The sequence below is a fragment of the Camelus dromedarius genome, chromosome 2 (assembly GCF_036321535.1).
Source record: "Camelus dromedarius isolate mCamDro1 chromosome 2, mCamDro1.pat, whole genome shotgun sequence".
Lineage (NCBI taxonomy): Eukaryota > Metazoa > Chordata > Mammalia > Artiodactyla > Camelidae > Camelus > Camelus dromedarius.
In genome coordinates this window covers 112,804,085-112,825,224 of record NC_087437.1, presented here as the reverse complement: position 1 = coordinate 112,825,224, position 21,140 = coordinate 112,804,085, and the positions used below count along the sequence as shown (strand labels likewise).

The window sequence follows — 21,140 nt, the reverse complement described above, 5'->3', positions numbered from 1 at the left end:
CCATTAAAAAGAATAAAATAATGCCATTTGCAGCAACATGGATGGATCTGGAGATTGTCATTCTAAGTGAAGCAAGCCAGAAAGAGGAAGAAAAATACCACATGATATCACTCATTTGTGGAATCTTAAAATAAATTTAAAAGACACAAATGAGCTTATTTACAAAACAGAAATAGCCTCACAGACATAGAAAACAAACTTATGGTAACCAGGGGGGGAAATGGGTAGGAAGAGATAAATTGGGAGTTCAAAATTTGCAGATATTAACTACTGTACATAAAATAGGTAAATAACAAGTTTCTTCTGTATAGCACAGGGAATTACATTCAATATCTTGTAGTAACCCACAATGAAAAAGAATATGAAAATGAATATATGTATGTATATGTATGACTGAAAACATTATGTTGTACACTAGAAATTGACACAACATTGTAAACTACTATACTTCAATTTTTAAAATTCAGAGGAAGAAAAAAGGGGGAGGGGAATTGGGGGACAGGAGTGAGGAGAATGCAGATTCAAAATTCCAATTTTAGACTTTTTAATTGATAACATATGTGAGACTTCCAGATAAAGATACCACATCTGGGTAGTTGGAGCCCAGAGGAGGGGTTTAGGCTATAGACATAAATATTAGCTTTATTAGCACATTATAGATGGTATTTAAAGCCATGGATATGGATGAAAATCATCTAACAAAAACGTGTATAATTTTAAAATATAGATAATTTTTAAAGAAAACAGAAATCACTCATAATCTATGAACAGAGGTCATCATTTATAATTAGGTAGTTAGACCTTCTAGAATTTTAGTTATCCACATATAAGTATATGTATCACACAGGAGGACAGTGTTACTGAAGTAACAAACAATGGTCTTATTCACAATTTCCCCGTATCCTTGGTCTTGTCTTCTTTCCTCCAACCTAGAGGTAGCAGCCAAGCCATCTGATGCCACTGCCTCAGCAAAGGCATGTGATAACAGAATAGCTTCTCGTTTTTGAGTTTCCAAGGGACATGGAAAGGACCAAGATCAGCCCCAGGTGACAGACTGGAAAAAGCACCCTGGTGAACACGTGTTCCAGTCTAGATAAAGTTCCCTTGGAATCGGGGGAGAAAGAGGACCAAAAGGAGGCAATGGGTCTCAGGTGCTGGTGGGTCCCAATGAGCAGGCCCTCCATTCTCTCCCCAGGCCAAATGCTGGGCCAGTCTCCATGTGGAATCTGATAGCAGGGGTGTCCTGGGCCTCTTTGCTCAGGTAACATCCAATAAGCAGGGCCAAGGCTCCAGAGTAGGAAAAATTGCCAAGTGAAGGGACTTTGACCCCCACTGTGGGGCAGAAGCAGCAGCAGGTGACTATGCACCCAAGTGCAGACAGAAAACACACAGCCAACGGACTGCACAGAGCTTCCGGCAGGGGAGGGACCCTTAGCAACCTGTGTGGACTAATGACCATGGACAACTCCATGGACATCAGCAAGGACCAGAGGGACCTCCAAGCATATCTTGGCACATCAGAGCCCTTTGGAACATATACAACCAAGGGAAAATATGGAAACCCTAAGATGACATGGCAACATGGGGGCTCAAGATAGGAGTTAAATTCAGCTAAGGAAGAATCTTTTAAAGTTATACTTCCTGTGATGTATCAATAAATTATTGGAAGTTGTCTTTGCAGAGAGGTTGGAGATTCTGCAAGAGCAGGCAGAGGCAAATGTGGAAGAAGCACCATCTATTACCGTTCACCCCCTAGCCTTGAGCCTCCCAGGGCAGCAGGGCTTGGGAAACGAGGAAGGGAGGGCGGGGAGAGAGTAAAGACAGAGGGGGTGCTCTCCCCAAGACCTGGGACACAGTGAGCCTGGAGAGAATGCCAGTCATGCCCACTTCATTCATCACTGGCACAGTGCCTCACTCAATATTAAGGATCTAATAAACATTTGTGGAATGACAGAATGGTAGGAACACAATAAATATTTGTTAAATAAACACACATATTATGTATGTGAGATATAGAGTTTACAGAAGCAACGTAATATTGTTCAGGAACAAAACAGAAGAAAACATTTTCAATTCATCTAAATCTAGCAGCACTATTTACAATAGCCAAGACATGGAAACAGCCTAAATGTCCATCAACGGAAGACTGGATAAAGAAGATGTGGTATATTTATACAATAGAATACTACTCAGCCATAAAAACCGACAACATAATGCCATTTGCAGCAACATGGATGCTCCTGGATAATGTCATTCTAAGTGAAGTAAGCCTGAAAGAGAAAGAGAAATACCATATGAGATCGCTCATATGTGGAATTTAAAACAAAAACAAAAACAAAAAAGCATAAATCAAAACAGAAATAGACTCATAGACATAGAATACAAACTTGTGGTTGCCAAGGGGGTGGAGGGTGGGAAGGGATAGAAGGGATTTCAAACTTGTAGAATAGATAAACAAGATTATACTGTATAGCACAGGGAAATATACACAAGATCTTATGGTAGCTCACAGAGAAAAAAATGTGACAATGAATACATATATGTTCATGTATGACTGAAAAATTGTGCTCTACACTGGAATTTGACACAACATTGTACAATGATTATAAATCAATAAAAAATTTAAAATAAATAAATAACAAAAAAAAATTCATCTAAATCTTACCATCCATGAAATCATCCTGTCGTTGATCTGGATAAAGGTGGAATCGGAACATCTAGCCATTACTTCTTTCTCTGAAAGTTTTCCTTCTCTTGCAATAAAGCTTTTGCAATTACAATCATTAACCTCCTAGAGGCAGGAGTCTCATGCTGATGTCCCCACTGTCACTGTGAAGGGCTGGATCTGGCTCACTCCATCAGCGCCTGTGCAGTGGGACCACAGCCTCCTGCCCCAGTGGTCCTGAGGGCAGAGGCAGCCTGTGGCCGAAGCTGCCCTAGCCTGACCAGTGGATGGACCTTGTTTTGGTCCTGAAACTGGCACCACACCCCCGTCAGCAGTCCAGGCTTCTGCTCCGCGTCTGAGCGGGTGATCTTGGAGATACCTTTCAGCTTAAATGTTTGATGATTCTGAGCTTCTTTGATTAAAGTAGCTGATTGTCACATGGGACTGTTTCCAAATGCACGCGTCAGCACTGAAGCTGACACATAAAGAAGTCCGGGATCTCCCCAGGATGGGCAACCCAGGCATGAGGAAAGTTCTCCTGCCTGGCCAATGTCCCCACCCCCTGGACCTTCCAAAAAAGAGGAGAAACTCCTGCTGTGAGACAGAGGGCGCGAGGTGGGGTGCAGCCAGTACATGACCTTCCCTCTGCCCAGCAGCAGCACCTCCTCCCTCCTCTGGTGGCTCCAGCTCCCACAGATCAGGCCACCATGGCTCCAACTTCAAGGGTGACCCCAACCCCCGGAGCCAGCAGCTTTACCTCCTCCCTTTGTCCCTGCCGCCAAGGGGTGGTCATGGCACATTGTTGTTGTTAACCTTTGAGTTGTCTGACTGTTCCCTATTTGACTTCTCATCGCCCCTCCCCCCAATTCCCTGTATTATGTTTATTCCCATCTTAAGTACTTAGAAGGTCTTCTATTTGCCCAGTCGGACCTTGACAGACACAAGGGCTGTGCAGCTACTGGAAAATGCAGGCCAGACACAGCCACTCTCCCCCAAGCTCCCTCTGGACAGGTGACAGGGTGATTGTGGGAGGCCTTACAAAGGGTGACCAACTCATCACAATCTGCCCAGTTTTAGTTGCAAATCCCACAGCCCAGGAAATGCCTCAGTCCTGAGCAAACTGGGGTGGTAGTCACCCTCTACCTCAGCAAGATGCTTCTGAGGAACATCAAATGCCATCTTCGGAGTGAAGAAATCCAGAAGAGAGGTGAGAAGCAGGCTAGCTCCTGGTTCTTGGGGTGACGCACAGAGCCCTGGCCTCGGGCTGTGTTGTGTGGCTCTGAGAAGCCACTCAGGCCCTCCTGGCCCAGTTCCTGTGAAGTGGAGAGTAAGACCTCTGCAGTTACATCTCAGCCACCCACTGAGTTAACAAGAGAGTCGAAGGAGGGACAGCTGGGAAAGCACGTGCAGGGAGGACGAGCCACACGGGGCGGATGTGATCTCACCTCGTCTTGCTCTCTTACCGGAAAAGCATCAGCTGGTCTCGGGCAATTAAACAGTGAAGACTGTATCAAGCCCCTGTGATATGAATTCACAGGTGCATCAGGCAGGCGCTTAACTGTAATTCCTCACCTCGTGACTGGACTTTGAGGACCTGTGACTTCCCCTACGAGAGCCCCTCTCCAACCCTTGCTCCCTCTCTTCGCTTCCCCTGCCAGGAGTTACCTGCAGAGACCGTGGGCCTCCTGGCTGCTCCCGTGGAATTCCCAACACATCTCCATGTCTGAGCATCGGCCGCTCTCCCCCAGAGGCTGGAGGATGGTGACAATTCCAGGGAAGTGGCTGCACCCACTGGCCCCGAGCCTCGTGCCCTAAGGATGCTGTGAGGCAATCTCATTCCCCAGGATAATGAAACTTCATGGGGAAGAGGGATTAGATGGAGATTAACAGCCTACTGGGCACCTGACCACACTGCCTTCTTGAAAACAAAGGATGTTTGTGTGTCTTCTTTTCCCGTGTAATAACATCATAACTGCCTGGTGAACAGACGGATCAAGAAAGAGAAAGGAGATATTTGTTGCTGTGGCTAAAGCTGGGGTCCCAAATGCAATAGGACTCTTTTTTTTATTTATTTATGTTTATTTATTTTTTAATTAATTTTTTGGGTTTTGGGGGGAGGGAGTAATTGGATTTATTCATCTATTTATTTAATGGAGGTACTGGGGCTTCAAATCAGGACCTCGTGCATGCTAGGCATGTGCTCTACCACTGAGCTATACCCTCCTCAAATGCATTAAGACTCTTGATGGGGTCTTGAGCCCAACACCTCCCAGCATTATGAGCCAGTTACTGTCAAATCTCTAAGCAATAAAAATAATAATCTTCCCACTTAGGCAATGTGAATCCACATGACACTCAAGCAAGGTCAGAGAGCTTTGCCTTCCCTGGTCACGAGCCCCTGGGTCCCTTTCTTGAAGCATCTTCCACCTTCCTCCGAGCCTTGCTCCTGGAGTCATTCTATAGCCAAGACCACTGGTACCTGTAGCCAGCTCAACCCTTGAACAAGCTCCAGCCCACATCAGCCCTGGCTCTGTCATTCTTTATTGTGTCCATCGGGATAGAGACTGGCCAATGGGAGGTCAGCTCCTCCCTCTTCTAGACTCAGGGACACTTATTAAATTCCATTATGTACATTTTCACAAATATTCCTCTTTTCATTTCTGTGTCCTTTAGGATAGGAATTACTATCTTTACTTAATGAGTGTGCTAGGCTGAATAATGCCCCACCACAAAGAGGTCCAGGCCCTGATCCCTGGAACCTGTGCATGTTACCTTATATGAAAAAAGAGCTCTTACAGATGTGGTTAAGGTAAAGGTCTTGAAATGAAGCTGGACTATCTGGGGGGACACTAAATGCAATCACAGATGTTGTTGTAAAAAGGAGACAGAGGGAAAGTCGACAGGAAAAAAGGCAACGTAACCACTGAAGCAAGATATTACGCTGCTGCCTTTGAAAGGGGAGGAGGGGGCCAAATGCAAAAAAAAAAAAAAATGGCTTTTAGAAGTTGGAAAAAGCAAACAAACAGATTCCCTGCTAGAGCCCCAGAAGGATCATGGCCCTGCCAACATGTGAGTGCAGCCCAATGAAGTTGATTGCAGACTTCTGACCTCCAGCATTCTAGGAGAGTAAACATGTATTATTTTATGCCAATAAGTTTGTGGTAACATAGTCCAGTACCAATAGGAAACTAATAAACTGAGTAAACAGGAAGGTTTAGACTTGAGTTGCTTCAGGCCGCCCAGCAGGTCAGTGGAGCCAGAGTTCATCCTCTGGCCTTTGGAGTCGAAGCCTCACGATCGTTGTTACTCCACGCTGCTTCCGAGACGGTAGCAGTGCAGGGTGTAATAACTGGAGACACATAAATTAAGTAAGCACGCAGGTGTGTGCACGCACATGTGTGCACCCTCACGATTAGCAGGAGGAGAGAGAAGCGTGAGAGAGGAAGAGAACATATCACTGAACCGCATTCATTCCTTAAACTATATCCACTGGAACAGCAAGACACACCAGATAAAAACATGACCAGGACCAGTAATTTTTAAAAGATGTCAGTAAGTTAAATTTTGTGCTCGGTTTTCTCAGGTCACGTTGTGGTCTTCATATTGCAATATAAGCGATGATGCTTCAAAATGCTCACCTAAGCAGTGGACTTACAGGAAGGTCTGGAAGAAAGCAAAGGTCCTGTCCTCTGAGAGTAGGATGGATACCATCCAGGGCTCTGCTTCGGAAGGTCTGGAACTTCAGCATTTGCCTTTCCTGAAGGAGATCAGAAGGCAAGCCCATCACTGACAGACACTGGGCCCCGTGGTGCCAGGGCCCACCCTTGAGGCCTTGTTCAACCTACCACATGTTGAATTTCCTCTTTCATTTTAACTCCTGCAAAAACCCAGGGGCAGTCGACTGAGAAAGTACCTCATTTAACCTAACGAGGAGTCTGAGGCCCAGAGAGGTGAAGGAATGGCTCACTAGAAGGGGCGAGGGAAGCTTCTCTCAGTTTCTGAAAGCTCTCAATGGAAGAACTACAAGTGTCTGTCCTTTTCTCATCTTCTGAAAAAGCAATTTATCGGGCAAGTCTGTCTGTGGCTGAGCTATTTGACGTGTTTTTACTTGGGAAAACTTTACTCCACCCTGCTCCCTTTGATGTAGACATTTTGACCTCACCTAACCTTAATAATCTATCTGTTTATGGAGAAATAGTTAGATGCATATTACTTGGACACGATACTGTGGTATTATTATCTGAGAGGCCGCAGCGCATTTTGTGCCCTGGGTTGAAGGAAACGATAAAAGCCAAAGACCCCTGGCCAGAAGATGACAGCATGTCAGAGCTTAATGTTGTGAGAACTTCCTTCTATTTTCAGCACCTTTAACTTAGGCAAACACACCATGTCACAAACACTGGGAAATGTAAGTTGGGAGGGTCCCTCCAGTTAATTAAACTCCCCCCTTCTTTTCTAAGGCTCTCCCCCAAAATTCTGAAATCCTCTTATCGGCTCTCACGAGGACAACAGAAGGAAACAAGCATTTTCTAAGCCCTTAATCCTATTCCTACCCAACCTCCCTCACTGCCTGTGCCAGGCTTCCTGTTTCTTTAACTCAGTCTCCATGGCTGGTTTACAAGCCCCTAACACCTCCATGGTTGCCAGGAATTTTCTGCGGCTGGGACCCACTTGGCTTGTTTTAATTAGATGGTTGGGGCGGGGAGCTATCTGAGGCCCGCAATGGGGGAATCAGTGTGGAATCAGGGTAGATTCTTGATGGCCTGGGTAGCCGTCCTCCATTGAGACGGGGTCCTGCCAATCCATTTCGTTTGCTCGACTCACCGAGCCACAGTGGCAAGATGTGCCAGGAAGACCTTTGCTCAGGGCCTAGACCGTTCACTTGGCAAGTCCTCACAGACATGCCAGATGAGAAGGTAGGGGTTTGAATAGCATGGCGGAGATCTGGAACCATCCACCAACTCTAATTCCCTGAACCAAGAGGACTGTCCCAAGGGAAACATGCTTATTTTGTCAATGACATCTACTGGCAGAGAATCCAAGGCCAGAGAAGAAGTGAGTGTCCCTACAGGCAAGAGGAATCACCAGCTACTTTCACACGCCCCTGGTTTCTCCCCACAGATGGCAGCTTGATGGCATTAGATGTCACCTTCTATAACCACATCCACAAACTTGCCTTTCTGCTTCTCTCAGGAAACTGATGAAATTTTGATGAACCAAAAGTGCACTATCTTAAATCCAATGAAATGCCAAGATTCCCAGGTTTGCTTTGAGGAACCCACTGGACCGATGGTGACTTGTTTAAAATTCAGCAGCAGCTCTATTTGGTTAAATTCAACAAATAAGTTACTGAGCGGTGCCGTGGCCGGGCTCTGCCGAGCCAGGAGTTTACCAGTTGCCTCTGACCTCATGGAGCTCCAAGTCTAGCTGGGAAGACTACGTTTAAATAGCGAATCACAAACGTGATGCGCTTCACAGAATGCGCTATAAATAGCAGGGGGATTAAAGCTAATCTGGAAGGCCAGCTGCCGCTGCAGTAGCAAACTGAAGCCAGAAAGAGAAGCAAGGAAAATGCAGGAAGTGTGCCTGAAAAAAATAATAATAGCCTGGGGGTCACACACAATGGTGACCAGGTTTTTTTTGTTTTTTCCCGCCAAGTTCCAATGAAGCACCCATTCATTTTTATTTTGTGAGATTCAAGCAGTAATAGCTGGGTGTACAAAGAATTTCCTGTAGATTAAATGAAGCTGGAAGGAGTTGATAGACTTCAGGCAGCGATTTGCGCTATTAATCCAAGCCAGTCATTCATTAACCCTCAGGAAGTTTTCTGTGCCAAAGTCGTTATTATTATTATAAACTAAACCCCAAGTCTCCAAAGGGTGTATGGCCACTTTTCTCCCCAGGATACTCAATGTATGAGTCAGCCAGGGAGCCTGAATCATTTCCTAAATTCCCTTCTGGTTCGCGGGGAGTTTGGCTTTGTATAGTGCACTGCTGGTGTGGGAATCCGACAAAGAGCCCTCTGGAAAGGTAACTATCACTCTGGCCTTTTTAATGAGGTCCTGAGAGGCTATGGCAGGCTGCTGATTGTCCCCCAGTTTCTGTTCTTCTACTCTGCCGCAGTGTAACATTTTAGCTGGCAGCATGGCCGTCTGGCCAAAGACTACATTTCCCAGCCGCCCTTGCAATGGGCTTGGTCATGTGACTAAGTAATGCTAGCAGAAGCAATGGGGGTCACTCCTTGATCTTCCCCTCAAAGACTTGGAAGGATAATCCCCTCCCCATTCCCAGTCCCTCTGTCCCTTTCCATGGGTGGAAGGAGATGACAGGAACTGTCGCAGGCTCCTCAGAACACAAAGATGGCCCAGGAAGCCATCCGCCATGTTGAGGATGCAAAGCTGACCTGACAGCCCTGAACTGCTGACCTCCAGACTGTTACATGGGAAAGACATCAACGTCTATCTGATTAAGTCACCATATTTTGGAATGTCTTTGTTACAGCAGCTAAGCCTGTACTCCTACAAATACAGTGACTACCGAGCAAGCCCAGTGGCCCCTGATCAGGCCCCCCCCCCCCCCCGCAGCCTAAATCTGATATATCAGACAGTAGTTTTTATTCTGAGCAAATATAACATGGGGCACATACTAAGTAATGAGGGTTTGTTTTTTTTAACATGATCTCATTTAAGTCTCCCAACAATCCTCTGTGGTCAGCACCACTATTGCCCCATTTTAAAGATGAGGAAACTGAGGTACAAATATACCAAGAAACTTGCCCAAGGTCCCACAAGCAAGTAGGTGGTGGAATAGGGATTTAAGCCCAGGCAGTGTCATTCCACCTCTTCCCTGTGCTGCCTCTAACCACTAAGATGACATGTTCACAGACATCCCTTTGGGGTCCAAGTAAACATGTACCCCAGGTTAAACAAGTCCCAAAGTAGTCATACATTTGCTCTGTGTGCGTCTAACCCATGTCTCTTGCCTTTCTAAAGGCATCATTGATCGGCCACCCTCAGAAGCTCTGCCTGGTGGTTCAATAGTTCAGCAGTTCCTCATTGATTGAATCTCTATCATGTTCCAGGCATTGAGTTTGACACATAAAAATGGATAACACATGGCCCTGGGTCTCAACAAACCTGCCTTCCAATGGAAAAGAAAAAGACTTGGATGGATTATTTCAGTATAATGAACGTGGTGAGTGATGAGAGTAGGCACAGAGCATCACTGCAAGCTGTCACCTTTTGCTTTTCCAATGCATCACAAGAGGTTAAGAGCTACTCAGTTGGTACTCTAAGGGGAAGGTAAATAAAAGAACATCTGCTGAGACTCAGTGCTGTTTTGTACTAGATGTTATCTTGTGTAACCCTTACCATAAAACTCAGAGGGGTATAATTTTATCCCCATCTTGCAGACAAGGAAAACGAGGCCAACAGAACCTAAGCAATGCTTCCAAGTTCCTATACTTTGCAGCAAAAGCAAGATTTAAATCTACATTTGTCTGATTGCAGAGCCCAGGTTTTGTATTGTTGTTTGTTTTGTTTTTGTTTTTGAATTGAAGTATAATTGATATGTAACACTATATTTGTTTAAGGTGTACAATATAATGATTTGATATTTTTATATACTGCAAAATGATCATCAGAATAAATCTAGTTAACATCCATCACCATACATAGTTACAGACTTTTTTTCTTGGAATGAGAACTTTCAAGATCTACTCTCTTAGCAACTTTCAAATATGCGGTACAGTATTAATTATAATCGCCATGCTGTACATTACATCCCCATGACTTACTTATGTTATAACTGGAAATTTGTACCTTTTGACCCCCTTCAGTCATTTCACCCACCTGCCACTCCCCACCCCCCTGCTTCTGGCAACCACCAATCTGCTCTCTGTATCTATGAGTTTAGGTTTTTGTTTGTTCTTTCAGATTCCACATGTAAGTGAGATCATACAGTATTTGTCTTTCTCTGTCTGACTTATTTCATTATTCCATAATGTCCTCAAAATCCATTCATGCTGTCACAATGGCAATAATTCATTCTTTTTTATGGCTGAATAATCATTATGTATATATTTTTTAAATGTGATTTATGTACATACATATCATTTTATTTATCCATTCACCTGTTGGTGGACATTTAGGTTGTTTCCGTGTCTTGACTATTGTAAATAACGCTGCAATGAACATGGGGCTGCAGATACCTTTTCAAATTAATGCTTTCATTTTCTTAATGTAAAATACTCAGAGGTGGAATTGCTGGATCACATGGTAGTTTTATTTTTAATTTTTTGAGGAACCTCCATATTGTTTTCCATAATGGCTGCACCAATTTACATTCTCACCGACATTGCAAGAGGGTTTCCTTTTCGCCACATCCTCACCAACATTTGTTATTTCTTGTCTTTTTTGATAATAACCATTCTAATAGGTATGAGGTGATAGCGCATTGTGGTTTTGATTTGCATTTCCATGATGATTAGTGATTTGAGCATCTTTTCATGTATCTTATGTCTTCTTTGGGAAAATGTCTCTTCAGATCCTTTGCCCATTTTTTTTGTTTCTTTTTTTATTGAGTAATCGTTATCTTACAATGCTGTGTCAAATTCTAGTGTAGAGCACAATTTTTCAGTCATACATGAACATGTATATATTCATTGTTACATTTTGTTTTTCGCTATGAGCTACCACAAGATCTTGTATATATTTCCCTGTGCTATACAGTATAATCTTGTTTATCTATTCTGCATTTTAAAATCCCAGTCTGTCCCTTCCCACCCCCCACCCCCTTGGCAACCACAAGTTTGTATTCTATGTCTATGAGTCTGTTTCTGTTTTGTATTTCTGTTTTGTTTGTTTGTTTGTTTGTTAGATTCCTCATATAAGCAATCTCATATGGTATTTTTCTTTCTCTTTCTGGCTTACTTCACTTTGAATGACATTCTCCAGGAACATCCATGTTGCTGCAAATGGCATTATGTTGTCAGTTTTTGTGGATGAATAGTATTCCATCGTATAAATATACCACATCTTCTTTATCCAGTCATCTGTTGACGGACATTTAGGCTGTTTCCATGTCTTGGCTATTGTAAATAATGCTGCTATGAACATTGGCGTGCAGGTGTCATTTTGAAGTAGGGTTCCTTCTGGATGTATGCCCAGGAGCGGGATTCCTGGGTCACATGGTAAGTCTATTCCTAGTCTTTTGAGGAATCTCCATACTGTTTTCCACAGTGGCTTTCCTTGCTTCCCTCTCCCACTCTTAATGATTTAGATGTCTTCTTTTACAATTTTGTGTTTATTCTATTTGTAATTCATGGTAGTTATCACCTTTCCAGTTATAAGTTTCTCATTTTTGTAGCATCATGCTTCTTTTCTATTTAGAGTAGACCTGTCAATATTTCTTTTAGCATGGGTTTAGTGTTGCAAAACTCTTTTAGTTTTTGCTTGTCTGTGAAGTTCTTTAACTCTCCTTCTATTCTAAAGGATAGCCTTGCTGGATAGAGTATCCTAGGCTGCATCTTTTTTTCATTCAGGTGTGGGTCTGTTTGGGTTCTTCCTGTTTGGGACCTTCTGAGCTTCCTGTACTTGGATATCTGATTCTTTCTTTAGGTTTGGGACGTTTTCAGTCATGATTTCTTCAAATACCTTTTCAATTCCCTTTGTCCTTTCTTCCCCTTCTGGAATCCCTATTATGCGTAGATTGGCATGCTTTATATTATCCCATAGGTCCCTTATGTTGCTTTCATTGTTTTTTATTTGTTTTTCTGTCAGCTGTTCTGATTGGGTGTTTTCTGTTGTCCTGTCTTCTAGGTCACTTATTCGTTCCTCTGCATTATCTAGCCTGCTTTGTACAGCCTTTAGGTCAGCTCTCATCTCAGCAAATGAGTTCACTAATTCTACTTGGTTCTTCTTTATAGCTTCTGTTTCAGTTTTGACATTTTATATCTCTAAACACTGTTTCTTTTAGTTCCTTCAGTACTTTGATCACTCCTTTTTTGAAATCTTGCTCTAGTAGGCCATCAATGTCTATTTCCTTGATAGTGCTTTCAGGGGATTTCTCTTGATCTTTTAATTGGGAGTGGTTCCTCTGCTTCTTCATATTGCTCATATCTCTCTGGCACTGTGGCTTAAGGAGTATCAGTTATCTAGTTCTCCTGGAGATGGTGTGCTCTTAATGATTTTATCGAGAGGTCTTTGTGTCTTCACCCTGTTTCACGAACTCAGCTTGCTGTTTCCAGAGGCCCTCTGTTGGTGCCCTTGTCTGTGCTGCTCACAGTGGCTGTCGGCAAGCAGATCGCGCCCCCTCCCAACACTGGGTCAGGTGCTGAGCTCTTACCCAGTAGGCGGACAGGTCACTCCCCCTCCTGATGCCGCAGTCAGGGGGTGGGGGGGAGGCAGGTGGGCGGATCGCACGCCCTCCCAGCACCATGGTCAGGTGCTGTGTTCCTGCCAGGAAGGGGGGTGGCCACCCGTCCTCTCCCAGCACTGGGTGCTCCTCTGCTCTGTGCAGCTGCCCGCTCCACCTCTGGTCGGTGCTCCGAAGGCAGGCTCGGGGAAGACCACGGAACCGCCCTGTCCCTGCTCCAGGCCAAATCTCAGCTCCTTGTTTGTCTTGGCGGGGCAAGTTCTCTGGGGTGCCAGGGCAGAGAGATCCTGTCTGCCTCGGACTGTAAACAATTCTCAGTCCTGCGCAGGAGGTTGCAGAGCCCCCCAGTTCGGATGCAGGTCTCAGCACCGCCCCCGCCGGGGCGCTGCGCACAGGAGGAGGTGGTGGCTGTGGCTGCGCCCCCGCCTCTCTTCTCGCGAGAAGCAAAAGTAATGGCGCCGCGGGTCTGAGGAGACAAAGACTATGGCGCCCCTCCCCCCAGGGCACACCAGCTGTGTTGCTTTGCTTTTTTTTCGCAATTTATGGGGGACCGAGGTTGTTCTGCTCTGTATCCTCTCCCAGCCATGGCGCGCAGCCCCCTGCAGCCCCCCGGGGCCACCTCAGTGCAGCCGTCCCCATCCTCCACCCGGCTCGGGCAGCCTGTCCCGGCCCCAGCTGCCAGCTCGCGTCTGGGGCTGGGTGTTGCGGGGACCCTTTGTGCCCATTTAGCTCAGTTCTGTCAGTCAAGGGGTGCTCAGGGCAGATCTGAGCCTCGGAGGCTCCCCCTCCATCCCGCTGGCCTCTCCGTTGGAGGGGAGACCCAGCAAATAAGCGCTAGTCCTCCTTTGCCACTCCCTCCCCGCAGGATCGGTCCCACACTGTTTTGCTTTTTCTTCTTTCTTTTTTCCTTTTCTCCTACCAGATTTTTGGCATCTTTGTCTTTTTAAGAGGGCAATGTTCTGTCAGAGTTCGGCAGGAGCTCTGGTTGGCTGAGTAGGTCCATAGGTGTGAGTTTTGGTGTATTTGTGGGAGAGGGTGAGCTACAAGCATCCTTCTACTCCGCCATCTTGCTTCTCTCTCCTTTGCCCATTTTAAAATCAGATTTTTCTTTGTTTGTTTGCCTTTGAGTTGTATGAGTTCTTTATATATTTTTTATATTAGTCTCCTAGATATATGAGTTGCAAATATTTTCTTCCATTCAGGAGATTGCCTTCTCATTTTGTTGATGGTTTCCTTTGCTGTGCATAAGATTTTTAGTTTAAAGTCAGAGCCCACATTTTATCAACTGCTCCCAAAATAAGAAATAAATTAATCCTTAGATTGGGGGTTTTTTCATCCAAATCTTTGACTGGAATGCAAAACACCTGGGTTATGGAAACACCAGGCAAAAGGGCTTTATAAACATTCTTTTAAAAGCAGTGCTTTGTATCAGTCTCAGAGAGAAAATGCCTTTTGTTAGCATGGAAAAGAAAGCTGAGATTATAGGAGATTCTTGTTTCCCTTCCCTGTTCCTTTGAGGAGCTGCTTCTCCCCAGGCTGACGTGGCTCTGCGGGGCTGAGCCTCAGTGCCCCCTGAGGAGGTGGTGACAATGGCATAGGCCTGGCCAGTAGCAGGGCCCTCAAGGCTCCCACCAGTCTGAAAGGCCAAGGAAGGGGTGTGTAACCAAGCAGGGCGGTCCAGCTCGTCCACAATTTCACATGTCCCTGCTGGGAGAAAGAGATGCTCCACTTGCCCCTTTCTGGGCATCAAGCCACAGAGACCTGGAGATGAGGCACCATGTTCCTCTGCCGGAGATACAAGTCCACAGCCAGAAGGGATGATGCCTGGGAGAGCCAAGCTGCAGGGACCGAAGTGGGTAGACAGATTCCCAACCCAACTCACACCTGAGCAGAAACAATAAATTAATAAGTAAAGCCTCGCTTTGTCCCAAGCTGGGCTGGGTTCATTTTCTTTTACTTGCCAATTAAAGCATCCTAAGTGGGTCTGAGTGCAAAACACAATCTCACAATTTCAATACTTATATTTCTTATATCTATTTCTTATTTTTTTACATTATATGCCTACATAATATTATATATCATATTTATTATTACTTACATTTATAATTATGTAGAGAACGTATATGTATTTATATTATATGTTATATTCTTATGTATTTCATAAATTTTATAAATTCTGTGAATTTCAAGCATACTCCATTTTCAAATGAAACCACAGAGACAAGTGCCAAGGTCAAACATTTGGAACCGCCACCTTTTCATCGGCTCCTGTAGCACTGGTTTTCTGTGTATTTTATAGCTAAGGTCTGGTACTCATTTTTAGCTGGTAAGTTCCAGAGGATGTAGACAGTAACTTCTGACTTAATCACCAGCTCTCCCACCCTCATGAGATGTCAGCTGTGCATATTTGAGTTTTTTAATTTGTGTTTCTACCTGTATTGCTATTTTTGTCTAACAAAACTCATCCTATGATTAACTGTTTTCATTTTCTCTTTTCTCATAAAAGGTGTTACTCAAAATGAATTTCCCTAGCATTTCACAGCTTTCTAGAATCTGTGGCCAAAAGACTAGTTTTCCATTTCTATATCCAGGCCTGATATGTGGACAGATTTGGGGGTGACTTCAGGGCTTTGGGGGTCCCTGCCTATCCCAGGGCTTCACCACTTTCTTCCTGAGGTTTTAAAGTCCTCAGTGCACTGCCTCTCGTTCCTATGGGATGACTTAAAAGTGTAACTCCACCTGGCAGAGGTGACACGTGGATTAGTTAATTCACAATAGGAAATTAATGAGTGAGAACAGATCCTTTCCAATTCTGAAAGGTGCAAAGAAGGAGGTAAGAAAAGGTGGGCAGAGGTTTATTTTGGGAGAAGTCCAAGAATGGGGAGCAATCCTGGAGGAAGGGACTGAGGACACCAGAGCTGCCCTGTAACGCAGCCCCGCCGGCAACACAACATGGTACTCACCGCAGCTTTCCCCTGCACGTGACCTCAGGCAACTACTCAACTTTCCCCATCTCTTCTGTAAATGGAGACCATCATATTTACATCACAGGATGTTGTGTTTCTTAAAATATCTCAAGTCTACGGTGTGTGAGCTTGATACCCAAGGTTCACTGCCAGTATGCAAAAACCTTAATTCCAGTCTCTTCAGATAAATAAACATTTGTGGCATGACATAGGGAATAAATGAATGAAGAAATGAATGAAGAATCAGCTCTCCCTCCAGTCAGTTGATCGACAGCCACCATTTATGTCGCATCTGCTTTGCCAGCCAGCACAGTCAATAGTTAGCAAATTATTTATTGAGTCCCTACTATATGCCTGGCAGTCATAATCTGTGGAGGCTCAATGTGAAGTGAAGACAGGTGAGGGGGCTTGTTCAAAATGTATCAAGGATTTCCAGATATGGATGGCAGAGCATTCAACCAAGTGCAGGGTCTTCTGAGCACAAGGCCAATGAGGCTGGCCTTGCAGCTGGACTTGCCAGCAGTGTTTTAGGAGCCAGGGACACAATGGTGACAAAATAAACAAACACTCTTCCTCTCGTGGAGTTTACATTCTAGCAAGACGAGATGGACAATGAACAAAATAAATAAGAGAAAATATATAGACTAGCGGAGGATCATCAGCGCTGTGGGGGGAACGGATCAGGGAGGTGGGGGAGGGGTCCGGGAAGAGCGGGTATTTGCTATTTTTATTAGAATGATCAGGGAAGACCTCACCAAAAGGGGCATTTGCGGGAAGACTCAAGGAGACAAGGGATGAGCAGAGCAGATGTGGCAGGAAAGACCTCCGGGCAGAGGGAACAGCAAGCACAGAGGCTCGGAGTGGGAGCGAGGCCCCCATGACTGAGGAAGTGCACGGGGCTCGGCGTGGCAGGAGTGGCGCTCGGGAGGACAGAGCAGCACGAGGTGAGGTCAGAGAGACGAAGGATATGAACGACTTCATCCGAGGCCATTGTCATGATCCAAGTGACAGATAGTGGTGGCTTAAAACAGGGTGGGCGGGGAGATGGTGACGCATGGTTAGATGGCAGGCGCATTTGGAGGGCAGAGCCCAAAGGACTTGCTGAGAATGGGGGCGTTTAGGCTCTCAGTCTCGGACAAGTTACATCTGAGATGCCCCTTAATCGTTCCGATAGAGGCACCGAGTGAGCAGCTGGAGATAATGAATTTTGGACTCAGGGGGGTGGGGTCCAAGTGGGAGATACCAAAGTAGGTGTCATCAGAAGTGACATAGGACACAAGAGGAAAGAACCCTCTGAGTGCTTCAGTCCACCTGGAGAGATAAGGTACACGCAGAAGCTTCTAACCGTGCTGGACATTGTGTGACAAGGGCAGGAGGGAGACAAAGACAGTAAGTATGAAAGGAGTTCAGAGTTAGGGGTCAGAGTGTGGGAAGTGGCCAGGGCCAAGCCTGAGGACCAGGATGGAGAAACAAGACGGACTGGCCAAGAACAGGAAGAGCTGAGCCCGAGAGGCCGAGTGCAGAGGACCCCCAGGCTGCTCCCTGACCATTCATTTGCTCACCCACCACCTCTCAGCCATCAGCAAGTCCTGTCCCTTCTACCTCTGACATACCTTCTAAATCGACCTATTTCCACTTCCATTACCAGCACCCCAGGCTCAGGGTTGCCAGGACAACCACAGGAAAACTCACTTCTGCTCTTACTCCCTCCGGATGCTTCCTCTTCTCAGGAGGACTTGGTCTTAGAATTCAAATCACATCTCATCACTCACTTGCTTAAAACCTACATCTGGCTTCTCACTGCATTTCAGTTTCAGCCAAACTCTTTTCCAGGGCTTCCCGAGTCCTGCATGATCTGGCCCCTGCCAGCATCGCAGCCCACCTTCCCCTTCCCGTCTGTGCTGCGGCCACGCTGTTCTCCTTTGATTCCTTGCCACAGGGTGGTACAGGGAGGTGGTGAGAAGTGAACGATTCTGGGTATATTAGAAAATTAGAACGAAAAGGACCTGCTGATAGATTGAATGCTTGAAGCTTGAGACTCTAAGCTTTTTCCCATCTCAGGGCCTTTGCATGTACGGTTTCCACAGCCTGGAATAGTCTCCTCAAACCCATCTGGTTTCAGAGAGGTCTGAACCCTTCCGTTTCCCTTATGACACTTAGCACAACTTGAAAGGATAGACGTACCGGTTCGCTGTTGGCTTGTGTTTGGTCTCCCACGGTGGTCCGCTGCTCATGAGGGAAGGGCTACACCTGTCTTTAGTGCCAAATGTCCTGGGGACTGGGCAGACAGACACTGGGTCTACACTTGATCCTCATTATTCATGGATCCCATAGCTGCAAATTCTCCTACTTGCTAAAACTTATTTGTAGCCCTCAAATCAGTACTCATGGCGCTTTGACGACCTTCCACGCACCGGCGTGCATATGCTCAGAGCAGTGAAGAATTTGCATCACCTCTGCACATGTTCCCAGTGAGGCTGATTAAGGCAGTGCTCTCCATTCTTACTTCAGCTCTTGTGCTGTGCACAAGTGTCCTTTTCCCAGTCTCTTCAGCATCACATTTTTCACATTTTGCCCTTTCTGTTGGTGACTTCACTGCTAAGTTGTCCCCCAAGCACACTGCTGAAGTGCTGTCTAGGGTGCCTACCCATAAGAGGGCTGGGCCTTATGCAGAAAATACTTGTGTTGCAGAAGCTTCCTTTAGGCACATGTTATTCTGTTGGCCGTGAGTTCGATGTCCATGAATCAGTAACATGTATTAAATGTGGTGTCTTCAACAGAAACACACTAACAAAAATATTGTGACCAGAGGCTTGCAGGAGCCTAACCATAATTTTCCCCAAGGCAACAAAGCAATATTCACTAATTCTGTTCTATGGGAGCAAGGCAAGGACCACCCTTTACGTGACATGGCCACCAGGGGAGTGACCAGGAAAGAGTGGCCTAAGCATTCGCTCTTCTGTGACCACAGCAGTGCCCTGAGAGGCCCCCACCTGCCCACCCATGCTTGACGTTGGGGGTCTATAAATCCTGTCACCAGAGTCAAAGCATGCAAAGGGGACTGGTTACAGAAACCTCGATAAGAAGTCTGGAACGTAAGGCCAGAGGTTTACTCTGCATCCTCAGAACTGCTTTATGGCACCTTTGAAACGACCCCCAACAAAAACAGGTTTGATCCAAATCAGAACTGAGTCTCTGCAGGTTCCTGTCAAATGGCCTCCTCTGGCAGGGAGTGGGGTTTGGGGGAGGTGTGTTCCAGAGCTGAGAAATATTTCAGAACTGGCAGCGCATAGCAATGAAGACCATTTAAGGCTTCTCAGAGGAGGTGGGTCTTAAGTAGAGCCTTGAAAATCCATTCAAAATGGCCAAGGGAGCTCCAGGCAAAAGGAATCATGGAAACCAGTGTTTCTCAAGTTTCTTTTAGCCAAAACTCACAGTAAGAAATGAATGTTTTACCCATATATTGAAATAATACTTCTTACCCTGACGATACACAATGCACTTTTTAGAAAATTCTATTCTGTTCTATTCTTTCCCATTCAGTTTCATTCCATTCCATCCCATTCCGTCCTATTCTATTCTATATCTTATTATTCCAATTTTTTCAAAAGCTGGCCATAATCTACGATCAGCTGATTTTACTACCGATTAATAGGTTACAATCAGCAATTTTCTTTGCCCAGCAGTCTTCTCACTCACCTCTGACCTGGAGCAAACTGATCCCTTGTTCCTCTTCCCAGGCCTCTAAAAAGGAGTGGCATGCCCAACGAACCATGTGACATGGCTGTCTCAGGCTAGAATTGAGGGCTGTCTGCTTGGCTCTTCCTTAGCTGGGAACACCAGACCAGGAGGGCCCCAGCTTTCCTTCAAAGGGAGTGGTTTCTCTAAGAGAGAATGGTACAGATTTTGGGGGGTGGGAGGAGGGGCCTTCAAAGGTACAAAATAAGTTTTTTGGTAATAAATGAGGAGGCCATGCTGGCACCAACCATCTTCAGTGGTTGTGGTTTAAAACCTAGAATTAGAAAATTACCTTCAGATAAGGCGTCCCACATACTTCCTGTTGAAGAGCTCCGCCTCGGTTGGGCATTAGATGTAGCACTTGCTTAACAGCTTCAGAGCAAAGGCAGTAAAAATCATGCTAGATCTGCCAGAGGAAAACCCAGGAAGTCATCCTCCCGGGTTCCCAGGGCGCATTCTTCAGGTTCATCAGGTCTCCAGTCAAATTCCAAGTCTTGATCACCACCAAAATTTTGCAGTCAGCCAAAGGTTCCTGCCAGCCAAACTTGTCCAACTGTATAAGGAGGAACATCAGTCCATGGTAAGGCCTCCAAAGCCAAGAGCTAACTTTTTTAAGAAGGCAACAGATATCGTAATGGACCCAGAAAAAAGATCACTGGGCCAGGAGTCAGAGCTTACAACCCAACCCTGTCATCAAATACCAACTCGGTGTAACCTTTGGCAATTCAGCTGGACCCTGCCCTGCTTACCCATTGGGAGAAGTAAGGGAATTAGAATTCCTTGTTGGGCTGAAGCAGATGACATCTTAAACTCCCTTCCAACTGGGAATCATCTGTGATTCACTCAATCCTTGTAATATCTGCCACTTAATAAACACTGGGGGCCGGACATACTGATGCATTAACACACTCAGCCCTCCCAATAACCCAATGAAGTGGTTTTTATTGACATTCTGCTCAGAAATGGGGAGAGAAACTTGCCAAGATGCCCACGCTGGTTGGGGAAGAGAAAAGGTTTGAATATAGGTCTGACCCTCTTTCCTGTCCATCATTCTGCCTCTGGCACTTAATCAGCTGACCCAGGCAGCTGCCCCTTGAGAGGAAGTAAAAGGCACAGACAGATGTGGCTCAGGTGGGGACCCCACCCAGAAAATGGGCACTTCCGGAGCAAAGCTGCCACAGTTACAGGCTTTGTAAACGGCAGCCTCCAACTGTTCATCACAGGGCTGTCTCCTGTGTAGAAATAGACTCCCTTTTGTCCACACAGCCCTACACACAAACAGTAACTCCATCACCCAGGAGACTGCAGAACAAAGGGAGTGGGCTAGGTATGGACAGAACAGGGAATAAATAAGCTGCAGTATGGGCAGAGAGAGAAAAAATGATTTAAAGGCTGAA

At 45.5% G+C, this 21,140-nt stretch overlaps 1 long non-coding RNA gene across 2 annotated transcripts; it reads right to left on the bottom strand.

Moving 5' to 3' along the window:
• Window positions 1-582: 582 nt before the first annotated feature.
• On the bottom strand, window positions 583-20,423 carry LOC135318507 (uncharacterized). 2 transcript variants are annotated; one of them, XR_010376601.1, is made up of 4 exons: window positions 20,036-20,423; window positions 19,705-19,889; window positions 2,666-6,422; window positions 583-2,270 (listed from the first exon to the last, which is right to left on the bottom strand). It is a non-coding gene; the product is annotated as an uncharacterized LOC135318507 (long non-coding RNA). The 2 variants fall into 2 exon arrangements; XR_010376600.1 differs by lacking the exon at window positions 20,036-20,423 and having other exon boundaries at window positions 19,705-19,990.
• Window positions 20,424-21,140: the final 717 nt, after the last annotated feature.